A 26,972-nucleotide genomic window follows, 5' to 3' on the forward strand; every position below is an offset into this window, starting at 1 on the left:
AACTTACATAATATGTAATTTTAATCATACAATCAGCTGATTGAAAGTGAAAAGCAATATGTTCAGTAACCGTGCTAAACTTGTAGCTGAAGTAAAAAGTATTGCAAAATGGAGCCAAGTTAAGTTTCGAGAGAGAGGATTTTTTTGCTGTCACATTTGACTACATGAAAAATGTATGCTTGCCTAAACACCAGTTCAGGATACTATCGCCAGCTTACCGTCACAGATTTCTCTATGTACAACATGAAAACTAGTGAAATGTCCTTTTGTGTCTACCATGAGGGACAGGCCAAGAAAAGTCTTAATGAGTTATGTAATTTTCTCCTGTACAGTACTTTAATAACTGTGCCCCATCCAGTATATTAAAGGGCTGTGCTTGTTTTGCAGACAGTTAGTCCGGGACAAAATAAGAACAGCACATTAATCAAATTCTTAATGGCAATAAGTGCTCACAAACATTTCTTCAACATCATAATTTTCTCCATCAGAGGTCTGTGCTCTTGTGATTAACAAATTGTTCAAAGAAATTTTATTTATTTATTTATTTATTTATTTATTTATTTATTATTTATTCATTCATTCATTCATTTATTTATTTATTTATTTATTTATTTATTTATTTATTTATTTATTTATTTATTTAACCTGGTAGAGATAAGGCCATCAGGCCTTCTCTTCCCTTCTACCAGGGGATTACAACTACAATATTAAGAATACAATTACAATTATAATTACAATTAATATTGAATTTACAAATACAATAAAAATCAAAGTACTAAAAGATTAACAGACTAATAAAAGCTAGACAGTTCATTGTAAAAATTAAGAAGAGAGAAAATTTTTTTTTATTAACTAAGTAAAAATTAAAACTACTCTACGCAGTAAGAAAATGCTTAATAAGTTTGCTTTTGAACCCTACTAAATTCCGACAGTCTCTGATGTCACTGGGTAGGGTATTCCACATGCGCGAGAGCGAGATTGTGTATGATAATGAATACGATGATGTCTTATGTGTTGGTATGGCTAGTACGAGGCTATTTTGCGTGCGTGTGAAGAGGTTATGATATGATGACAGGTAACTGAAACGGGAGGCAAGGTGGGTAGGCGTAGAAGTGTGAAGGACTTGGAAAAGTAGAAGAAGAGAATGAAAATTTCTACGTTCGTTAAGCCGTAGCCAGTAAGGTTATTTTGTGATTTTGGTATAAATACACTTAGTTAAAGATGTTTATGTGTCAGTAACCTAATAATTATTATGCTGGATTGAAGTTAATTTGCAGAACAACTTAAGTCCTGAAGATAATTAAATTTTTACGACATGAAGAAGAGTACAAAATAATGAATTTTTATATTAAAACTATTTTTCTTACATATAAAAAATTATATTGTAACAATATATGGTTCAGCGAGCCTAAATCAGTTTTCTTTAATTTCCTCAAAACTAGTTCTAGGGATGAAAGAGTAATGGAACGGAGAAAAACTCTCTCCGGCGCCGGGATTTGAACCCGGGTTTTCAGCTCTACGTGCTGATGCTTTACCCACTAAGCCACACCGGAAACCACCCCGGCGTCGGACAGAATTGTCTCAGATTAAGCTCCAACTCTTGGGTTTCCTCTAGTGGCCGCCCTCTGCACTACGTCATAGATGTCTATGAACGTAGGACTGAAGTCCACACATGTGCTGAGGTGCACTCGTTATGAGTGACTAGTTGGCCGGGATCCGACTGAATAAGCGCCGTCTTAAATCACGAAGTGATTTACGCATATCATATATATTATTTTAATGTACTGAAGTACATATGATATTTCATGCAGATATTCTGCGTCATCATACGAACAGTTGGAAGTTAAACTGAGACGATTCTGTCCGACGCCGGGATGGGTATCCGGTGTGGCTTAGTGGATAAAGCATCAGCACGTAGAGCTGAAAACCCGGGTTCAAATCCCGGCGCCGGAGAGAATTTTTCTCCGTTCCGTTACTCTTTCATCGTATTAAGTCCTGAAGATAATTAAATTTTTTACGACTTGAAGAGTACAAAAGTATGAATTTTTATATTAAAAATTTTCTCTTACATATAAAAAATTATATTGTAACAATATATGGTTCAGCGAGGCCAAAAACAGTTTTCTTTAACTTTCCCAAAACTAGTTCTAGGGACTTAAGTCGTTTTGCAAATTCACCACTCAACTAGTCTCGCTTCTCTCCTTCTTACAAGTTTTAGAATAAACGGTGACTGGAGTTCGTCACGTAATAGAATCACACTGAAGAAGCTTTAGCACACTTTCCCATTATACCATTGCAAAAATCTCAAGAGAGCCAGTGGTAATGAGTTCCCAAGAGAAGGGGGCGAAGGAGACGAGACGTGCTCCGCGGATGTCAACTTGACGTCATCTAGACAATGGAGAACCCACGTCCGAACGAACCTTCAAACTGCATCGTGGCAGTGACATAAATCTTTTTGTGATTTCCAGCCGAAGTGTTTTAACTGTGATGTTCGTTTCGATCAAAGACGATCCTGACGGTGCTGGTAGATGAGTTGCCTTTGGAAGGCATTGGTTCATAATCGGACGGTCACGACACAAATTAGGTATGCTTCTCTCGTTCATCCTGTTTGATTTTGTCGTGGAGGTTATGATCAGACCTTGTCCAATTGGTCGTGATTGGTTTGCCGTTTTAATTCGCCACTGCTCTGTCATCCTATATTCCAGCATTTCTTCAAAATTATCGTAATTAGTATTTGTGCGAGATCGTGCGTATTTGCTTGCTTTCCGCACAAAATCAATACCCGGTAAGTGTGAAACACCACATTCAGTATTCCCAACGTAACACACATAACAATTTCCCTCTTCTTACCGCTTAAGCGCGACATTCATTTTACTGCTTTAGGCTTTTAACATATTATTTTTAGAGACGTTTAACATAGTAATAATTATAAATTGGAAACTTACCGCTGCAATTTCACCTAAATTGCACTGTTAATTATTGTTTTTAAATATTTCCAAAAATTAAGTAAACTCTACAACACCATAAAAGTTACTGCATTTGTAATGCAAGTAACATTAAGGAAGCCGTGAAAAAATCGACAAGATTCCAGATGCCGATGTTATTACTGCAATATGTTATATAAATAATATTGTTAAAATATTAAAATTAAAAATAAATCATTACATAACATTTCCGTTTGTTTTAAGTTCGCATTTATAGACTGGGGGGAAAAAAAAAAGACAGACGTATATCACGGCCTGCTGGAATATAGTAAACACAGCAAACATTTTATAGCAACAATTTGTAGATAGATATTTTTGTTTTTAAAAGTTGCCGTCATTGAACAGAAACCAAGATGGAGATATCATTGCAACTAATTAGAAATTCCTCTTTCAGGTATGTAATAAACGGACTTCGCACAAAATAATGTACAATACACGAGCGGTATGTTTGTTTTCATGTTCTCGGAAATTAAAAAACCTCAACTACGTTTCGCTTTTTCAATCTTTTCCTCGAACATGAAAATATCAACATACCGCTCTTGTAACGCATGTTACTATTATCTCAATTTTAGATCCGTACAACAAAATTTCTCGCTCTCAATTATGAAAAACACTGAACTAATACACTTTGTAGCAACTTAGCCTGAACTATTTATTGCAGGTAGGTAATAGTACATTATGCAACGAGGCTATAATGATAGTAATTACGACGCGAGTATGTTTATGAAACGAGTGCAAGCGAGTTTCATAATTTTCATAAGAGCTTCTTAATTACCGTTATAGGCAAGTTTCATACGACTTTTTATGCTCGACCACATTTCTAACTTGAAATTATTCATAAGTATTCATGTTATTCTTATCTGACTGAGGAGCGGAACTGACCTTGTGCAATACCTCGTAAATTGTGAGATGTGCGCAGACGCGAAAGTATTGATTTTTTCCGAGAAACAGATGTCGACATTGACCTTGATATAATCTAGAGAGTAAAATAAACAGTAATCTTGATATAACCATGAAATTGAATTAGACATTGAAAAACGAGATGACAAATTGAAATTATTTGAATATTATTTACAATTAACGCTAATTATTATAGTAACAGAACTGACTTTATTTCAAATATAGGTGATTTATTGTGCAATTGGTGAAATGAATTTGCGGGAATGTGCTTTGTGAAAGGCTGGATGATGACGGTGAATTGATGTTAATTTGTGTGTTGTTTTTTTTCGACTGAGTTTAATATTGTATTTGAGATTTCAATTTTATTTTGGATCTATTCTTCAACATAACCTTCTGCGACAGTATTCGACTTCCAGCCTCCGTGACGTTTCGCTAGTTGTCTTTCGATTGCATATCCGAGAATAATCGATACTTGCGCCTTCATATTGCTACAATGGTATTTTCTGATTGGTGGAACACCTGAATTTTAATGAATAGGTGTACTTTAATAAGGTCCATTAAAGGGCTGCTACCAGGCGTATTATTACTACATTTCGGCATGGTCGAGCATAAAAAATTATAAAACACTACTTGTAGCTGTCCTATTTCTAATTTTATGGAGAAACTATATACAACATTACTGGAAGTGAGAAAACGAATATGTGACCCGTTACGCGGAAAGGGACCTAAAGTCGTGAAAGAAAATTTTATTTCGGGATATATATTATATGCCTTTCTTGTGTAAAATTCTATCATACTTAGTTAAGATGTTTCGGCCTGTTATGGGCCTTCTTCAGAACTGGTTGTTGCTGGTCTTGGCGCCTTTTGTTTTCTTTCCTGTGGTGGTGTGTTTGTGTAGTGTATTGTGGAGTCAAAGAGTTTGTGTGTTCTGAAATTGAGTTGTATGTTGAGAATTTCATTTGGATGTGTTTTTGTGTGTCTGTATATTTCATAGGCCCGGTTTCTTCAACCTTTGTTAAATTATAGCAGTGTGTTATTCCATTTTAACCGTAAACTTAACAGTTGAAGCATTTCTTCAACTACTGTTAGTACTAACAGGCTGTTAAAACCTATGTTAATTTAACTGCCCAATTTCATGCAGTTAAATCATTTAACTCTCTGTTAGCATAGAAGTATCCAATATGGCTGGTGCGTTAGATGCTGAACTTATATATCTGGATTATTTAGAAAATGATATCCATGAATACATAAACAGAGGGGATTATTTCAGTGATTTGACAGAACAAAAGTTCATACAAAGTTATAGGCTATTTTCTGCCAAGCCTCACTTTTCGTTTTCAACTTAGATGCGTTTGTTTGTTTATTCTCATTAATTGGTTTATACTGAGAAATCATTTCCAGCAGAAGGTTTCTTTTGAACGAAGAGAAATTAGTCCCACGATTTCTTTTTGTTCCATTTCATAACAGCAATACCAATACGCCGCTACACGCTACATGATACAGACGACGGAAAGGAGCAGAAATCAAACCTGCCAGAATAGAAAGACTTCTATCCTCTCTGAATCAAACAACGGAAACAAGCGAGAATCGCAATTGTCAGAGTTCAGAAAACAGAAGTGAGCCTATACTCTAGAATCTCTGGTCCTAACAGAGAGTTAACAAACAGAATGTTAAAATGTGAAATGTAAAGTTGAAGAAACGCAATATTTTTAACAGCAATTTATATTTTTAACTTACAGTTAATTAACGCTATGTTAGGTGCATTTTAACAAAGGTTGAAGAAACCGGGCCATATTGTTCTAGTGTGTTTAGTTTCTGGCTTTTGGTTGGATGTGTAGAATTTCCATGTTTGTGTTGATGTCTCTGTAGGTGTTGCACGTTACAAAGAACAAATCACAGCCATAACAAAATTACAAAACACATCCAGTAGCGGCTGGTGGTCAAAATAATGAGTGAGCTACAATCTCTATATCGGCCTACTGTATACACTTATATGCATTTATCTTAATTTGAGACTCGCCTAGTGACGAAATATGCAGTTCCTTCCTATTGCAGAACTTGTCAATTACCCTGGTGTTAAACGTTAAATCCCTCCATCCTGGGCATTATACTCTTTTCTGTTGACAGTATTACAAGAGCAGTGAGGCGATCCTGGGACATAGTGTTCCTTAAAATCGTTTTTATGCGTTTCAAGCAAGAAAAACATCTTTCTGGCTCAGCAGTGGTCATTGGTGTTGTAACCAAAATATTTAACAACTTCGTTACTTCACAGAATGGATCCCGTGAATTGTTGGAGACTGTGTTTCGTAACAATTGAACAGCCATCTATATTTCGGAAGTCGGATCTTCCGTATAGAACTCCAAGTTGTGTCTTTAACATTCTTTTGTTCAGTACAGTATAGCTGTTGACAGCAACTTCAAGTTCGCGTTCAGGAAAATTATGCAAAAAAAAAATTGTCAAAAAATTCGCTGTTTAACAATTTTGTTGCGTCTAGGTAGCTTAAAGATTGGAAACGATGAGTAGTTTCCTGAATTATACGGTTACATACGTCCTTGGCATCAATTTTCTGGGATTCAATTTTCCGTCGCTTGCCGATTGATTCAGGAGGAACCTCAAAAAACTGGTAGATGGCAGCAGCAGTCGAACATTTGAATTACCAAATATATTGTACATAGTTCCGAGTTCCTCCACAAACAAGCATTCTTTCCTTACGCTTTACTTTTGCAATCTCCAAGCTGTGTTGTGCTGAAGCTGACTACAGCACTTCCCCGCGTAAAAATAGCCAATCAGAGCAGTGATTTCAGCTTCGCACATGCGCATTAACTGTCTACATTCTCATGTAAGTTTTGAGTAGCACAACGAACCCCCTGAGGCACCAAAGAGCGAAGAGCGAAGACTAAACACCCTATAACGCGTCATGAACGTAACAACGGGAAATTGTCAAATGGCAGATCAAATACTATGGTATTGCAAACACTTTATTTGAGCAAAAATTATCATTGTGCTGTAGCACTGTAGCACATAAGGACGGGCCGCCCCTGAACACATCCAGATATGCAGAACACGTCACAAACGCTAAACACACCTACAGAGACAGAAAAATGTAAGAAATGTTCGATAGGTAGCTAAAAAAATTTTGTTTTGCTATCAGCAATCGAAATATGTAGAAAAGATACTTAGTTAAATAACCCAATAAAAGCAGAAATAATGGTGTATTGTAGGCATATTATGTAAAATTTTGTTCAACCAGAAGTGCAGGATGCTGAGATATAAAGTATTAATTAGGGGAGAGGTGGGTAGTATCGGACATCGGGTAATATCAGACAGTGAGTTTCTTTCATCTATAGCTCGCGCAAGGAACGATTACCGAAAAGCAATGGTGACGTTGCTGTCTGTTTTGATGTGTGTATGTAGGCACGCCAAGGGGGCGAGAGGTACGACCCGATGGAATTACTGTCTCTTCCAAGGAGATGAACAGATGAGGACATCGCTGTGGAAATAAAGAACGTAGCAAGATAAAAATTCGAAGCTAATTAAACGCGCAACATATGTTTACGAATGAAATATAATAATACCGTGAGATACAAGACACGTATTCACATGCAATGGAACAAACTAGAGTCGTAATGTAACTATCACAACGCAAGACTAATTCTATCGCTGTCATTTCTCTTTAGACTTTACTCTCGAATATCATTCAAGCTATCTCGTGACCAGTGGCGGCTCGTGATAAAATATTGCGTGTGTTCACAATTTTCTGTTCCAAAATCGAAGAGAGTTAGAAATCGTACTTTTAGCCTAATATGAAATGTCATGATTCCAATATTTCACTAGCGAAAAAACCGTATATAAATTCAAAACAACATGTAATAATAATAGTAATAATAATAATAGTAATAATAATAATAATAATAATAATAATAATAATAATGAAACCCAGTCTTTTTATTTCCAATTTTTCCTGGTAAGCCAGTTTACCCAGTTCTTTACTATTCAAAATTACTTGAACAGAGTTAATTGTTTACGTTTGTTAAAAATTAATACATACCACAGTGCCGTTATTTACAAACGCGTGTGTTCAGTAATATATTTTGATTCACAACACACTGATACACTGTAGCCTATACCAGTACTGTAATCCCATTCGCATAGATTGATTTCTATAAATACATGCCAGTAAATATTATTCTTAAATAATATACACCACCATACAGATATTTAAATTCATACCACCATCACATTCAGCCAGCACGTGTTTGAAAGCCAAACTATGCTATAGGTTTGTAATTCACAAACTACACTCTCGTAGCAGCACTGTACACACACCCACATGAAACAAACGTTCTCACAGTGAGATGCTGACATCTATAGGCTATTAAATTTCCTCCTCGAGATATAGCACGTGAATGATAGGGATCGATGCACCTGACATCTGTAGGATAGATTCACTGTTCACTTAACGCTTTGTGCTCTTGACGAGTCATAAGCGGCCAGCGAAAGACACTTTTCTCCCGCGCATGCGTGAAATTCCTGTAACCTTCTTGAAAAGAGCACGGCTTGTACGTGAATGGATGTTGCCAAGTTTACATAAGAAGTTTATGCAAGATGCGGGAAGTTTAAAATGCTGGATTCTGATATTATACATCCCCACTACGTCAATACGGTATTAAATAATAAAAATAGTCGTGCATTAATGGAAACAAGGTGTTCACGTGCTCTTGTGCTCTTATTGACGCACCGCCACTGCTCGTGACCTTTCCTGTCGCCCGCTCTTCCTTATCGCATTGTTTGAGTCGCATTCCTTCCGTCGGTATTCCCTGCTTGCGAGACCTATACCACCAGATGATAGTACTTGAATGACATGGTTACGTTTCTGTCATGTCGCATACAGAAACGTAACCATGTTATTCAAGTACAGGGACATCATTTTATTTTTACTTGCATTTTTATTGTACCTGCATTTCTGTATGTACTTGCTCCCGTCAGAGACACAAATTTACGGCCGTTGTTGTATTCAAAGTCTTCAAGCAGTGAAGTAAACACTGCAGTGTATAGTGTGTTTCATAAATATGATTGCGTTTTCTATAGAAGAAAGAACCTATATTAATAATATCGTACTAACAAGTTATATTCAAGAAACGATAAATTCAATTTCAGAGAATATGCTTCAAAATGTTTTTAATAATATGCGTACTGAATTGAAGTCTGCATTGTAATGAACGGCAACCATTTTCAGCAACTTGTTTAAAAATTCAGATTAGCTTATTTTGAATTGAGGTGGCTAGAAGCAAAGGAATGCTAGTGACATTTGTAATAACATGAGTTAAGTGCATCCAGTGTAAGCAAAAGTATCTAAAATTTTAGTGACAAAGGGATATTTTAATCGCATCACACATTAAAATTTAAATAAAAAATTTCACCGATTTTACGAAAGCTTAAATATTTAAACCCCATTTTCTCAAAAGTAACTTAAGTGCACTTACAGCCCTTTACTTATGACCCCCTCAATTTAAATGCACTCTCTATATTGTATGATAACATCAATAATTAATATGCTAAATAAAGTAGACATTACATAACGAACATAGCCGCCTAAAAAGTTGAGTTTTTGAAAAAAAAATGTTACTACTCTACTGTATTTTGATAAATTCCGTAAAAGTGATGATCAAACTGAAAATCGTAATATCGTATTTCCCTACAACATAAATGGATACACTACTTTTCTCTCCTCCTATAGCTAGTAAAATGATTTGTTTACATTTTGCAATAGTAACATCAAACTCCTGTAATGGAAGAGGGCAACATTGTTTCCGAGTATAGCCAGGTTAATGTTAAAAATGTTGGTAAAAATAAAGTGATGTTCCTGTACTACCATCTGGTGGTAGATGAAAGAAACGCACTGTCCGATATTACCCGATGTCCGATACTACCCAACTCTCTCCTACATTTAGTTTTTACAATTGGGAAAGTGTGCGTACTCCCTTAATAGAGTTGTTGTCTATGTTGTGAACTTGTCACAGTTTTCTAGCACGCTGCTGTTCCTTCATGAGACTCGCTCCTGCCGAGGATTGGCGACCTCGACGCGGATCGGAGTTAATAAACGACGTGCGACATTCCGAGCCCACCGCCACACAGGTGCCGCCTGTGTAGTCTCATAAAGTATGTCATTTTATCCAAATTTTGCACATTCACGATGCGGTTACTGAAGTCGTATTTTTTCTGCAAAGGGGATGAGAGAGGGGTTAATTCCGGCAGAATCCGACGTCCCCTTTGTAGGTATAAATTAGCATAGGGTGCAAATGTAAACCCTCTTCCCCTTGCAGAATGCAACCAGTGGGAGGGAGCAGGAGGTGGACGAATTAATTCAAATTACTTTTATGTCATTCACATTTAAATTACACAAATTTGGCCCTGGGGCGCACCTGCACAGCGTCCCTCCCCAAGGCAGCTCGTATTTCATATCAGCTACGGTATTGCTTGGTTAATATATTAGGTCCTATGTTTAATATTACTTTTTTGGTTTCCCTATCCAACCTACGGTGAAGACCTTCTTCACTCCATTTCTGTGCGGTGCTTTGCATTGAGCGCTCTGACTGATAAAGTAAATGGATCATCTAGCCTATAAAATTCACTGTTGTGTCGATGAAAATGGCGGTATTTTGTAGACAGGCCTCCATTCTGAACGCATCAGATGTCGTCTCTCACGTATCGCGTATTCACCATAAAGTTATGTTATTATTATTATTATTATTATTATTATTATTATTATTATTATTATTATTCTATGAAGTCCAGGTGTATCTCAAGAAAAGCTAAAATAAGAATATATAAAACTATTATTAAACCAATAGTAGTATATGGAAGTGAAACCTGGACTCTATCTGAAAGGGCAATAAAGATCTTAAATGCCTGGGAAAGGAAAGTATTACGGAAAATCTTTGGGCCTACTTTTGAGCAAGGGTTTTGGCGAATCAAAACAAATGCTGAGTTATATGAATTATATAAAGATATCAACATTGTTGTTGACATAAAACTCAGAAGGTGAGAGTGGCTGGGACACGTAACCAGGATGGAGAACAATCGCACACCCAAAGCTCTACTAGATGCATTGCCAGAAGGAAGAAGGAAAGTCGGACGACCTAAATTGAGATGGTTGGATGACGTTCAGGCTGACCTAACAAAAGTTGGAATTAGAAGATGGAGAACACGAGCATTAGACAGGAGTGATTGGTCGGATGTTCTGAGGGAGGCTAAGGCTAAACTATAATGGCCGTAATGCCAATGATGATGATGATGATGATGATGATGATGATTATTATTATTATTATTATTATTATTATTATTATTATTATTATTATTATTATTATTATTATTATTATTATTGTAAAACCCGAGAGGAAACTAGTCTAAATTACAAATTCAGTGGTGTTGTAATTCCGAAAGAACAATGTTGTAAATACTTAGGAATGTATTTAAATTCCAAACTTTATTGGGCAGAGCATGTTGACAATGTTGCGGGTAAAGCATGGAGGGCACTTCACTTTATTGTGAGAATCTTGAAAAAGGCTAGCCCCAAATCGAGGGAAATAGCATATATAACCTTAGTGCGAGAGTTAATGCATTACAGAGTCGTGATCCCTGTAGAATATATCAGATAAATTCCTTAGAAAGAATCCAGTATAGGGCAGCTAAATTTGTTAAAGGTAAAAGAGAAGACGGAAATGATACGATAAAAGAATTTAAATGGAAAACATTGGAAAACAGACGTAGAAAAACTAGAATAACATCACTGTATAGAGCACATCTAGGTCAAAAAGCATGGGTAGACATAATGACTTGGTTAGGTAAGCCAGCGTACTATGGTAGGAACGATCATGATCTTAAAATCAAATGTAGGAAACAAAAAACGGATGTAGGAAAATTCTCATTTTTAAATAGAACTGTAAATGATTGGAATGACCTTCCTTAAGGAGATTCAAGAATAACTTAAAACGTTGTGTATAAAGTGTAAATTAAAATTAAGGTGACATGTATTTATTTAGCCTGACGAGTTACTCCCTTGGTTTGAATTTTAAATTATTAAAAATAGCTTGTAAGAGGATCTTAAACTAGAAATGTTTTGTTTAAATGTAGTTCTGTTTATAAGTATGAATAACGGTATAATTGTATGTCTTATTTGAACTGTTGTATCAGTGAAGCGTGGTGAGTCAGTGAAGTTATGGTTTTACAGTGCAGTGAATAGTTCCGATCAGTGATAATTTATAGTGTCAATGAAATGTGTTGTATAGTATCAGTGAAATGTCTTCTAAAGTGTCAGTGAAATGTGTCATAGTGCCAGTACAGTGAGTGAGATGACAGTAAAGAGAAGGATTATTATCAGTACCAATGTGAAACTTATGTAGGGCCTAAATATATGTGGGTTGAAATGTAAAATTAGGTTCACTTATTAATTACATTATTTTATGTATTATTATTAATTGTAATTATTGTGTGTAATTGTATCGTTAATTGTATTGTGTATTGTTTATATTGTTTGTACCACTGCCATCGGGTGCTTGCCCACTTGCAGTGTAAATACATACATTATTATTATTATTATTATTATTATTATTATTATTATTATTATTATTATTATTATTATTATTATTATTATATATTCTGCTGTAGTTAACAGATTGTACTTTTCCACATGACCAGAGTCACAAATACAATAGCAGTCTCACAATGAATACTATTAAAACGAATTCCATATTTTTCAAATAGGCCTATAGAGATTCATAAAAGTTTACCAAGAAGCAAAACAATAATTACATTAACGACATAATAGAAGAAGTATCTGCTTCCAAATAGCTCGTTGTAACTCACAATATTCGTTTTTGAACTGCAAAAACCATGTCAGCCATTTTTCTAATTAGCTCAAAGCCCTTCTTATCTCATTTCTAAATTGAAGAGGTGTATTCCAAAACCAACTAAGTAAAAAAAAAACTACTTTTTTCGGAAGAGCAATAAAATTGAAATTATTATTTTGGAGCTGATTATCTGAGTAATTTATGTTGTACCACATCCGTCGTGACACATATGTATGACATTACGAAATATTTGTGGCATTTACGTTTATATCATACAATTTATAGGCGCGTGTTTTTTTTTTTCAAAATTGCACTAAATCATGACCTAGTGTCTTCTGGAATAAAATCAGATTATTTCCCTATACTGGTTAATTCAATATGCTGTGTTAACTCAAGAAAATTTTGCACATATTTATTACTAAATAATGTAAAACGTTTTACGTGCTAGTCTTAACACGGAATATTACATTTGCATATACAGAAATTAAGAATTAAATTGCAAATGCTGTGTTAACTTAAAAAATATGTTGCACTGTAGGTATTATGACAAATACTTTAACTTATTATATACCATTAGTTGTAACGTAGATTTTACACTTTACACTTACAAAAATTGAAAATGGCTGAATTGAATATTGCAATGTTCTATTCTCACTGAAATTGAAATATAATTTATTTATTACTACATTAATTGAATTTAATATGTACATGTTAGTTTCACTACGAAATTTTACAATTTTTAAATTTTCATTTAAACAAATGGTTTTTCTTCATCATACATACGAACAGTATTATCATTATCCCTTTCAGATTCCTTCAGTGCTTGTTCATAAAATTGTTTGGCTTTACTATTTTCCTCTGGTATGTATTTCATCAGCTTAAGAACGTCATTCCTTTTTTCAAACCTAATGGTATGTTTTAATGTTACATCAGGAATATTAGTAGCTAACTGCAACGTGCAACTACAATAAAAGTACTGAAATAAATCGGGTCAAACATTGCTAAGTCAGCTGTGTCGATAGCCAGTGCTCAAGGAAAAAATTGAGACAGTTTCAGGTGAAGTTCTTTGGTAGCTCAGTTGGTAGAGCATTGATGCGCTAAGTCAAAGGCGCCCGGATCGATATCCGGCTCAGGAACAATTTTTCCCATGAATTTATTCTGTAGTTCTGTTTGGGACTGTAATTTCCAAGAATCTATAGCCACTACGATTGATCGAACCTTATCATCCAGGGCTTACTTTTGTGGGGGAGGCAAACTTAGCCTCTTTGGCTGCTAGCGAATACTGTCACTCTTGCTCTTAACACTTAAACCGGTTTGGACACTTGCATACGCGTTTAAATTGACATTTCATATTGAGGTCCGTAGCTACATGGTTAGAGGCACACGACGTTTGAGTCACTGCATTCAGTTGAAGTCTGAGGTAATGGATAGGGAGTGCCCATGTAAAACACTCGGCATAATAACATGTTGTAGGCCTATGAAATTTTTTTAATAAATTGGATATAAATTTCAGGATGAGTAGGGCTTCCAAAATTTGGTAGTCTACATTTTCAAAAAATTCTAAAATAATGTTATTAAAAAAATTGTTTGTTTTATGAAGTTAAATAGCCTACATGGAGAATTTTGTGTAACTGACGTTCAAAGGTATCCTACTTACGAATTTATCATCGTGTAAGCGAACTTTCCAACCACGGTATGAGCAGAGTCTAGTATATACAGTCACGAAGTTTGAGTTGTGAGGGTACTAGGAACAATAGACTATGCAGGTACTATTTCCATTGTCTATAATGAGGCGATAGGAGCGATCCTAGTGGCTAGCAACTATCTATAGATGCATATTTACTACGTATTGAGCTTCGTGACTTTATAGGCCTATACTAGACCATACATGCATAAACCGAGCTCAACGAGCGCGCGCGCTCCTTCGGAGCGGGAGAGCTGTGTTTAGCGCTCGCCTAAACGGAGAGGAAGATACGTCAGAATGACACAGACTTGCTGTGGGTAGAGGAGAGGGAAACAACCACTCTGTTATCTAGTGGAGTGCAGTGTGTAGGCCTATTCTCAGTAACTGTTTCACGTTGCTTACCTACTGCTACAGTACAGTATGGAGGACTCTAAAATACGGAACGTAACATTTAACATTTAACATTAACGATTTACAGCTCGAACTTATTGATCTTCAATGTGATCTAAGGGCTAAAGATCGTTTGAATAATACTACTAGCCTGGTTGAGTTTTACAAGACTAAACATTAGCAATAATATCCACGACTACACAGGCTGGCTGTGAAAATGATTGCTATGTTTGGCTCAACATTTAGTATTTGTGAGCAACTGTTTTCTATAATCAACTTTAATAAAGGCAGACATCGAACATCTGTAACTGATGTTTCATTACGATCAGTAGGCTACTGTTCCTTCCAGCTGTCAACAGCATAAAACCTCGTTTTGATGTACTGATAAATAAAAATACAACAAAATTATATTGTACTTTTAAGTAACTATAGAATTTGTATTATTTCTGTAAAATAAATATTTTTTTGTTAATTAATAATAGTCCTAGATAGTTTTGCAAACACTGAACGGGAATTCATTTCATAAACACCCTTACTAGTACTGTATTTCCTTTTGTGTATATTTTGTACGGGATCACCCCTTCTTCCAGTCCACCCTTATACAGAGCGCAGCTAATATCTGCATTCCGCTCATGAGCTGTGAGCCAGCTCGGAGAGCGCAAACCTTGTGCAGGCCTGTTCTAGACTTTGGTATAGGTCAGAAGCAAAGATATTACAAATTGACAAACTTTGAAAGAGTTCCGCTAGTTCTCAATAGGTGGCACCATTATTGGAGGCCGTTAAAAAGTGTCAGGGTAAATGATTATGTAAATTAAGCATGTTGTTGTAATACACAATATCAGCGGTTTCAAGCCAATTCAGTGTTATTTTACAATCAGTAGAATGGTATGAAAAATTGAATTCTATAACACGGGCATATTTATCTACGATTGGCAACAGTGACTATTATCTTCGCCATCTATTCATAGAAGTAATAACTAAAAAATCCACACTTACACCAACAAATTAACGATCACAATCAATTATTAAGGTCAGATACCTTTAAACTTCAGTATATAAAATTTCAGATGTTTATTTTAAAACGTAGTATAGAAATCTATCTCTTCACCAGTCTCCCCCTGACACCAGATTTTTATTATTATTTGACATGTTATACAAATCACTCAACTGTGGATGTGGGAAGTTCTAAGCGTGACGTTTTAATACACAGGAACGTTATCGAGGTAGATCTTTGTGCAATTTCATCTGCTCGCTAATATGGCATCACTTATCAATTACTGCTATCTATGAAAAAATTAAATGCAAAGTGATGTAAAAGCGTGTGTGTTGTGGGTCCGATCGCCAGTGGCATCCTCAAAAAATTTCCCTTGCATATGAAGTATTGGAATTGAACACTCTGTTCGGAAGCCTTTTAAGTTCTGAAACTCTTTTTGTTCACCTGAAATTCCCCATACTAATAATTCTCATTTTATGAATCTTACTATAGTGTACTGTAAACTCTGTTAGGCTTCATTTTTATCACTTTTATCTCACAATCGGTACACTTTTACCGTTATCGCTTAGGTCTACATATAATGAGAAAATTAAGCATTGTTTTTTTATTATTTTCGTTGCAGTGAAATTTTGATTTGTTACATGTTCCTCAATAATTTGGAATCTCTTTCAGAAAGCCTGCAACCTAACTACAGTAGAGATTATTAAAGTTAATGCGATGTTGAATAATTCGAATTACTTTATTATTCGAATCAGTGTTAATTCCTCTTGAAATTCCCATTTAAACCGATGTTAAGAATACACAATTAATTCGAATGTTCGAAAGTTAATTTAGGATAATTCGCAGTGAAGACTTCATTGATATCAATGAAAATACAGAGTAATTCGAAAGGTAAGATCGTCCGGCGAGGAGATGAAACATGGCGACATTTAGAGCAGGAAAGTCCTTTGTCAGTTTTATTTATTTGCAACCGTTTCAGAGTTACAAGAGGTCAAACATTTGATTCACATCTCATGATACTTACAATAAATACTAATTTACGGTCAGTTGTTTTGATCTAGGTTTGTTTACAAAGCATGATTTCCACCATTGATGGAATGACAATAGAACACACGCCGTGATATGTTGAGATTACGTAACGGAAAACAGAGGGGAGGCAAAGTTACCACCCCTCACGTCTTACAATAGGACCTGTAGTTCATTACCAACAGAGAACCTACAGAAAATGCACCAAAATGTTTAGTAACGCAGAATATTGAGACATGCATTATGTTTATGGGTTCTGGCCACCACGGTCCCCTGACTTAACGTCTCTGGATTTCTTTGTATGGAATTTGTGAAAGAGAAGGTGTACGCTGCGGAGATTACAGATAGAGACCATCTACTCCAGCGAATTACTGCAGCTACAAGAAACATCAGACTACGAAACGGGCTGTTAGATCTTGTGCCCAGGCATGTTTGCGTGGAAACGGAGGACATTTTGAGCAGCTGCTCCATTAAAGTACTGTAAATTATTAATTATGTTAAGTAAGTCACCTTAGTTGTGAATAAATCTTTGACCTGTTGTAACTCTGAAACGGTTGCAAATAATTAAATTGACAAAGGACTTTCTTGCTCTAAATGTCGCCCTAAATCATCTCCTCAACGGTTGACCTTATCTTTTGAATCATCTTGTATAGGCCTAGTCCTACCTGAAATTCTAAAGAACTCCTAAAGACTGTTGTGGATATCTCGCTTATTAATCAATCCAAAATTACAAATTTTATTTTTAAACATCATAGTGATCGACACGTAGAGGAACAGAAAATTGTCTTTGCGATTGTCAATAGAGTTTGTACCGTCATCCAGTGACTAACCTCATTACATTTAATATACTAGTTGGGGACCTATTTTGTCCCAAGAAGCTACAATATTAAATGAGGGGCTCACAACCAGAGTTGACCAAGTTCACCAGTGATCAATTTGTAGATTAATACAATCTCGGATGAAGAAAACTTAGATTTATTCATTGCTATAACACACCTGTGGAGTAACGGTTAGAGCGTCTACCTGAGAAACCAAGTGGCCCGGGTTCAATTCCCGGTTGGGGCAAGTTACTTGGTCGAGGTTTTTTCCGGGGTTTTCCCTCAACCCACTATGAGCAAATGCTGGGTAACTTCCGGTGTTTGGCCCCGGACTCATTTCACCGGCATTATCACCTTCATCTCATTCAGACGCTAAATAACCTGAGATGTTGATAAAGCGTGGTAAAATAATCTACTAAAATAAAAAAACCAACTATAAAATCTGCATCGACATGGGAAACTATTAATAATGGAATTCCTCAAGAAACAATATTAGGTCCCCTACTTTTTCTAATGTTTATAAATGATCTTGCCCACTGATAAAAGATGTAGGTCATCCCATATTATTTGCACATGACACAAGTATATTAATTACAGCCAATAACTCCAACACATTCCAATCTTCAACAGAGGAAATTCTCTTCAAAATATGTGACTGGTTCTCAATCAATAAATTGGTATTAAATTGTAACAAAATTAACATAATTCAATTTAAATCCTGTGCAAATTCAACCTCGCAAATTACTAGCGCAATAATTAACAACAGATCCCTATTAGAAACAACAACAACAACCAAATTTCTTGGCTTAAAAATCGATAATGTGTTAAATTGGAAAAATCATATTACCCAAACTAAATTCAGCTTGTTTTGCTATTAGATCTATGCAAAAGATAGTAAATATCAATACCTTAAAAACAATATACTTTGCATACTTCCACTCGGTAATGAGTTTTGGAATAAAAGTCTGGGGAAATTCCACAGATAATAACAATATATTTATATTACAAAAAAAAAGAGTAATTAGAATAATAGTAGGTGCCAAATCTAGGGAATCTTATAGGACTATTTTCAAAAAACTACATGACTTGACATGACTTGTCAGTATCTTTTCATTAATAATCTTTCTCGTATGTAATCGTGAAAACTTTGTAACTAATTCAACAGTTCATAGCATAAATACACGTCAAAAAATGGCTTTCATACTCCATCGGCAAGTCTATCGTGCTATCAAAAAGAGTGCGTTATATGGCAGTAAAAATGTTTAATAGCCTCCCTATCGATATAAAAAATGAAACTCAAAACATAAAATTATTTAGGGCCAAATTAAAGAAGTACCTAATTTCTCACGCCTTCTATTCTGTAGTTGAATTCATGACATTCAATAACACTTCATGAAATTGATACTAAAACTCTGTGTTGTACTAGTAGACTATATTGTAAATCTTGTCTGTATATATTTCATCTAGACTGTGACTATAAATTAAGATTTTATAATAGTATTAATTTTTTTTGACTTGTTCCATATTCTAGCTGTAAGCAATGTATGAATACCATGGAATGTTAATAAATACAATACAATACAATAAAAAAAAGTCCATAACTCATTTTGTTACTCCACAGAGGGCAGCATTTCCAATGGAAGGTAAAGGTCGCTAAGCGTGAGCCAGGAACTTTAAGACTCAATAAACAAATAATGTAAATTGCAAGAAAAGTCATTGTAGTATCAATCTTTATCAGTAGAATGCACTTTCAACAGTCTTCGAGGTACAGTTTTGAATCATGAATAGAACATCAACTGCAGCACAAACAAAATGTAAGTGTTCCATGATAGTATCTGTGACACGCGCCAAATAAATGACGTCTCAAAAATTTAGTCTGTGAAGGACTGATCATATGTCCGTACGCCCTAATAATAATAATAATAATAATAATAATAGTCTTGTTTTTGCAGGTAATTTTCGTTAGCAACAATCATTTCCTTTATTTATATTTTGAAATTATAGTCTCTCTCTAGTATTATATGTAATTTTTCAATGGTACGGTGGGCTATCCGTATCCAGTTGTTCCCCAATTCGTAATATTTGTTAGCACAGAGAACACATTTGAATAACTTCTCAGAAATTGGTAGCTGCATGATCAGCTGCGTATACCCATGATGCAATCTGTGCTCTTAGCTGCCATGACTGAGACCAATATGGCGGATAATACTAAGTTGTTGTAGGGATGATTGGTGAAGAGTATTATGTTAATGGAATTACTGTTGAACTAAGTGCGTTTTGAATAGTTGAGTTATGTTTGGTTACTTTACACGTAAGTTATTGTTCAGAATTTATACCAAGTTTTCATTTTGTACGTTTTTAAGCGTACATAAAATCGATTTCCATAGCTTGCTTAATGCAAACTCGCTCTATCATATAATGGAACGATGTATAGCCTTAGACTCAGAAAATGACCTATCTCTGTTTCACACGACTATGGAAAAAATGTTTATTTTGCACCTAATTTACCCCTTGAATATATGTTTATTATAGTTTAGTTATCAACTTCGTAAATAGAGAGAAATAGAAACAGCCGAAACAAAGAATAAACAGAGCTCAGTCGCGCGTAAGAATTTTGTTCACATGTAAACCTAACCTGTTACGAAATCAAACGAAGTTTTACGAAGGGAACTTCGTGTATGGCAGCCGGTCATTTTTTATACTTATACACAGTAGGCCTATGATACGTCCCACTTCGAGATATTGGAGTCGAAATATGCAGCTGTGTGCTTTTATTCCTCATTTTTTGTAAGAGTTGGAATATCTGCTTTCGAGTATATGAAAAGGGTCTAGTCTAGAATAAGATGCTGAAACGGAATAATTTTTTCGCGTTGATATTCTTTTATTTAAAGTTTATTACGTTGGTTATGACATCAAGAATTAGTGCCTGCTTAGGTCTGTTCTATGATGTGTTTTATCTGAATGATTTTCTAAATTGCGGAACAGTTTTTTTACGGTATTGTGTTATTGGATGTAGTTACGTTATATATAATTTGTCTTGTGGTTCGTGACGGCTATTTCTTTAGTAGTTTTTTCTGCTTGCATAATTATTTAATAAAAGATGGGTTTTCCTTTTTCGAATCATGAATAATATTCAAATTACGTAAATAATACAATAATAACAGAATAGCTGACTTTGTTCAGAACCTAAAATATTAATATTAACAATATTCGTCAAACTATTCACGACTCTACACAGCTCCAAAGAATGCTACTATGCGTTGTTTATGTTCAAATTCAAATTTATTTATTTGGTACACAAGGTTTGCACTGCATTAGGCATTGCAGCCCGAAAGAGCAGAAGCTCGTGCTCGGGCGCAGTTCAGTCTACCTATATATAATTGAAAAGTGTTAATTCAGCACAATAATATTAATATATAGTAAAATACAGATCATGTAATAACATATACAAATACTGAAAATAAAAAGTTCACGAGTATTAGATTACAATTTTAAACTCATATCGCTTAAGGAAAGACAAAACAATTAAATAATTAATCTAATTTGTTTCCTAAATTTTTGTGTGTTCAGTGTTTGATGACTTATAATTTTATTATTTATAATTAAGGGTTCAGTTATTAGCCTACATAGGTTATAATTATTCACATACTTCGGAGGTGCATTACAGCGTCTGTTACTGGAACTTCAATGTAAGCGACGTGGTTAAATAGAATTTGATAAGGAGATGGTTTAGTCGTAAATACTGTGTTTTTCAAATACGGGTACTCGTATTTCTTTATAATTTTATGTTTCGATTTCATTCTTTTCAGTTTAATGGTAAGACTATAGAGCATTTTTAAAATTAATATTTTTGTAACTAATCATAAATTAATTAGCGGTAGAGTTCTACAGTATTTTAATGATATTATATTTCTAATTTATATTTTTTTTGTGTCGTATACTACAGTTGAGAGTTAGGTCTCAACTTTTTGTCAAGATTATTACACTTTTACTACGTCACACTACTTTTTACCAATAAAACGGTACGAAAGGACGTCTTTCAAGCAATCATGGCTGCTTATCGCACAATTTTATCGCGTCCCTAGCATTTGTTTATTTTTATCACTACCCTAGCATTTGTTTCTTTGTTTGCCAACATTTCAAACTGCACTGGTCTGGACGTCAAAAAAAAAAAAAAAAACAGAAAATTGCAAACCACTCCAGTCGATGCACAGCACTTTCAAGTATGACTCGCATTGGCATTGAAGAACAATAATTAATAAAGATCACTGGTCATATATGAAGAGCACCATTCGGAAATCCTGAATAAGTTGAGAGATACACCATGTACATCAACGAGTTCACTTCTTTTACGCACACGTCCAGTATAACATCAACTGAACCACCAACCACTAAAAAATTCAAATTTTAAAATTGTGCTTTCAATCACTGTTTCTTTTTAAATTATTCATGTTTATTTTTTATTTAATCGTTAATTAAAACGTTTCTTGTTTATTTCATCATCCCTAATTAAAACTTTTCTAACACTTGTTTATATTATTTAGGTTATGTTTGTTATAGCTTCTGCTATATATTATTATGGATAGTCACGTATCAGAGATTGTTTAATACTAAGATTTATTGAAAATCATCTGTCAAGTGACGTTGATTACTGGGATCCGGATGATTGAAGTGTAATGCACATGTTTTAATAAAAATGAAACTGAATCAACAAAGCCTTCTTGACTAGTAACCGTCAACAGAGTTCAATGAAGATTCCATAGTTGGCACAACTGATAACAAGAAAACGTAATCATAAAACACTACTGCCATCTAGCGTAATGTTGAGATGGTATAATAATACATTTGAAGACAGTTGTATTTTCGTAAGTCAATTAATATTTTATTGTATTGGAGTACTTTGTTACTTTTAATCTTTATATACTTTATTCTAATCGTGTAATAGTCAGTTAAATCCCACTCAAGTTTTGATTTTCTCTAGATAAATCAAAATCTCTAGTGAGTTTACTGTTGATAATATATTTTTAAAGTTTGTATTTTTTTTTCGCATCGTACTCTGCATTTGAGTCGTTTTGCGTAGTATTTTACGATACTATGTTCTTAAAACATATTCGTATCGCTTCCTGTAGTTAAGGGGTACGGCTCACTAATTCGTATTTCACGATGCTGTACTGTCACTGCCGAACGACCGTTGCTTTCTTGTCTATGGCTGACTGTGAGGTTAAACAGTACAAACGGAATAGTTAGTATAATGAACGGGACTCGTTGGTTCATATACCAGCCTCGAAAAAACATAGATGCCATATTTTATTCTCATTTAAAGTAGAAAGAAAGATTTTACGTAGATTTTCACAACTTCTCTTTAGTAAAAGAGTGCGGACGTCGATTTTCATAAGAGCACAAAACAAAAACTTAATTTGCATATTCAATTATATCCCCGTGTTGGGAATATGTTTTGCTTTTATTTTCTTTAAAGCATTTCTCTTGTATCGAATAGCTCACGCAGGTGAACAGAAGGCGTGGGGTGACTTTCCCCATTCTCCTGTCCTCTCAGATGTGAGCGAAATAAGAATGCTCAGTTTTATACGAAACGAAGGAAAGTGCATTAAATTCACCTAGAAATTTTCTTATACTTTTAGCACCACTACTAGTACTACTGCAATAGAAAAGTGGATATTTTAAATGAAATTGTGGAGTATTAATTGTATATAACCACGTAAACCGTGGAGTTTGAAATTTAGTTCAAATACCTTCTTTCGTGCTTAATGAACCTGCGCAGTAGCGTCGTTTCACTACAAGTTGAAAAGTCTCAGGTTATATTCCTGATTGGATCATGGATTTTCTTCACTGATGTAATATTTCTAGCTGCACTATGGTCCTGAGATTCATTCAGCCCCTAACACACATGACTAGCAGGTGTATTTTATTAATGTCATATCAACATATGGGGCAAATCAAGCTTTCAGGTATAACTCCCTGTAAAGTTGGTTTGAATAATTTTCAGGGAAAAATTGTTCCGGGGCGGGGTATTGAACCCGGGACATTTGGTTAAACGTACCAACGCTCTACAAACTGAGCTACCCGGGAACTCTACCCGACACCTATCCAACTTTTCCCTCTATATCCACAGATCTCAAAGTGGGCTGACAACCGTCAAGCAACCAACACTGAGTGCACACTAACTCTGTGTGACTTAAATTGTGGTTTTCTGTTAACGACGTGTATTATGCAAATCAAGCTTTCAGGTATAACTCCCTGTAAAGTTGATTTGAATAATTTTGAGGGAAAAATTGTTCCGGGACCGGATATCGAACTCGGGACATTTGGTTAAACGTACCAACGCTCTACAAACTGAGCAACCCGGGAACTCTACCCGACACCGATCCAACTTTTCCCTCTATATCCACAGACCTCAAAGTGGGCTGACAACCGTCAAGCAACCAACTGTTCGTTAACAGAAACCACAATTTAAGTTACACAAAGTTAGTGTGCACTCAATGTTGGTAGCTTGACGGTTGTCAGCCCACTTTGAGATCTGTGGATATAGAGGGAAAAGTTGGATCGGTGTTGAGTAGAGTTCCCGGGTAGCTCAGTTGGTAGAGCGTTGGTACGTTTAACCAAATCCACCGGGTTCGATACCCGGCCCCGGAACAATGTTTCCCTCAAAATTATTCAACATATGGGGCATTCAGAGCACAAGGGAATCAAGTCCATTTTTGATCAATTGGGAGATATTTCGTCTCTACATAACTTAGATAAGACTACTTTCAGAGCATAAAAGAATCATGTCCTTACAATCTTTGCAATGCTGCAGATGTTTAAACTGACACTCACCTTTAATGGGTTATTAACTAATTCGGCTAATTCCGCAGTAGTGCATATATGATTTTACTGCGGCTTTACAATAGCGTGAACGTAAGTTTAGACAGGTTGTCAACAGGAGTCATGTCCTCTGCAGTGCTATAGAAAAAATCAGATATTGGTCGACACCTCTGTCGGCAATACAGTGAAACATCGAAAGTTGGCTGTTTTTCGTGTTTTGCTACACAGCTGTGAAGAAAGTGAGCATTGGTACATATAAATTGCTCCTTTTATGTTACTTTCATAATGTATTTTATAATTATTTACTACTGCGGAATTAGCCAGTCCTATTGCGGATTTATCCGCACTGTTGCGGAATTACTCGAGTTCTTTTTCAACTACAATGTACTGTAAGTACAACTAAATATATTTGCATTTTAATAGGTCCCTTTATCTCATTTAATAATGAAAGGTTTGGTCCATGTCCACAGTATTTTTCAATAAGCATTTTGATAAGAATATGATAGATTTACTCCTTAATATTGCGGAATTAGCCGAGTCTCCCCTAATTTTCTGAAAAGTTTATTTTTGTGACTTGATTCCCTTGTGCTCTGAACGCCACATATAAGGTATGAAATAGGCCCATGTGGTTTTGCAGCAGTGAAAGCGATGGGGATGATAATGAAAATCATAGAGTTTATAAAGAAATAAATTTCAAATTTATAACGGAATTTGAGTATAATAAACGTTTTATTTTAAGCGCTAAAGAGGTGGAAGAACAGAAGATGTTAGCTCAATCTGTTGGCTAAAATTTTTAGTAGGCTTACTGCAATTTTAATGGAGCTAAAATCTAGGATTACCCTCAAGAAAGAATTGCACATATTTATATTTTAATATACACTTCACACCACAGCATTCTTTTATAGATTGTATTATAGAAAAGGGATTATAAACTATCAGAATAACAATCTCATCTGAGAACATACAGGAGTTCAGAAAAATATTTTAGTAAGATTGTTTGCCAGAAATCCTTAAGCACGATATTAGAAATAAGGGAGCTCAACATAGCCTTATTATAGAAATAAGGTATTGACATAGTCTCGTACATAGTCACGAAGCTCAATACGTAGTAAATATGCATCCATAGATAGTTGCTAACCATTAGGATCGCTACGAGCGCCTTATTACAGACAATGTGAAATTGTACCGGCACAGCCTTTTGCAGTGATGTTAAAGCAAGCGCATTTTTCTGACCTTGACGTCGTGCGCGGACATCAAGCGCTAGGTATGGAAAGAGGAAGGGGCATGTATATGAATAAGCAGTCTGTTGGATTAAGAAAACAGTGGTGCACAAACTTCAAACGGAACATGAAATTTTAAGTCGTTATTTTTATATGGCTTCTTCCTTTTTGATATTACCTATATTGTCTGTAAAAAAAATACTAATACAATTTGTTAATATTGCAGTTGTGTTTTAAATGTTAATAACATAATAAAGAGTTAAGAAGGAATATTCACATAAATTCCATAGTAATACAACTATACCGTAATAAATGGATGAAACACATCATTCATAAAGAAAGTGATATCAGAAAAAAAAGAGATTGAGTATGACATGATAAGTTGGAATCGGTATTGATGGTACCTTTAGCCTTATAAAAGTAATCAATAAACTAATCAAAACAATATTACAGTACAAAGCAAAGTTACCTAGGTACTGTATCTGTTTTAAGTGTAACTAATATTCCATAACAAAACTCTTATCGCATTATGCTTTTAAGGTGATATTGGTGAGCAACTTCCTGTCATCAGAATATTAAATTATTTTCTCGAAATGTGCTGAAGCTATACAACACACGGGCACGTATCTTTTGCTTATGATGTAACAGTAGTTGCTTTGTTAATTCATTTCCCTACAAACAATTTCCATGCGAATATTTTAAAAATTTTCAATACACTATCTTGAGTAATACGTATTTACGGTATATTAGATTTACGAAAACATTCTGTAAGGCTACTAGATAAATAGGCCTATATCTGAAAATTTCATTTTTCTATAAATGGAAGTTGAGAAAATATTTCTTTCGAACAAAAAAATCAAACTTGTAAAAAATGAACATTAATATTAAAACTTACATTCTTATAATGAACTCATACTTCTCAGACAGATCTAAAAATTAACATGGATACAGTTTTAATAAGTTCTCTTCCCTTTATCTATTGCATCAGTGCTGGCCATCCCTGAATATAGCTCGACCAAGCGGCATATACTATCTCTTTCTTCAGTCTTTCCTTTACGCTGTAAAGCGCTCAGGCTCTCCTGAGCTCTAAAGCGCGCGCTTGCTCCTATGGGCATCAATTGACATGACTTGTCTATTGTTTCTAGCACCCTCACAACTCAAGCTTCGTGACTGTGGTATTAATAATGGCTGTGGTGGCTAAGGGGTCAGACTTCGGCCTGTCACGCAGGCTGTCCGGGTTCGAGAGTCTGTTAGGCCAGGGATTTTTCATTGAAAAAATCTGTA

The sequence above is a fragment of the Periplaneta americana genome, chromosome 10, assembly GCF_040183065.1.
Source record: "Periplaneta americana isolate PAMFEO1 chromosome 10, P.americana_PAMFEO1_priV1, whole genome shotgun sequence".
In the NCBI taxonomy this organism is placed as follows: Eukaryota; Metazoa; Arthropoda; class Insecta; order Blattodea; family Blattidae; genus Periplaneta; species Periplaneta americana.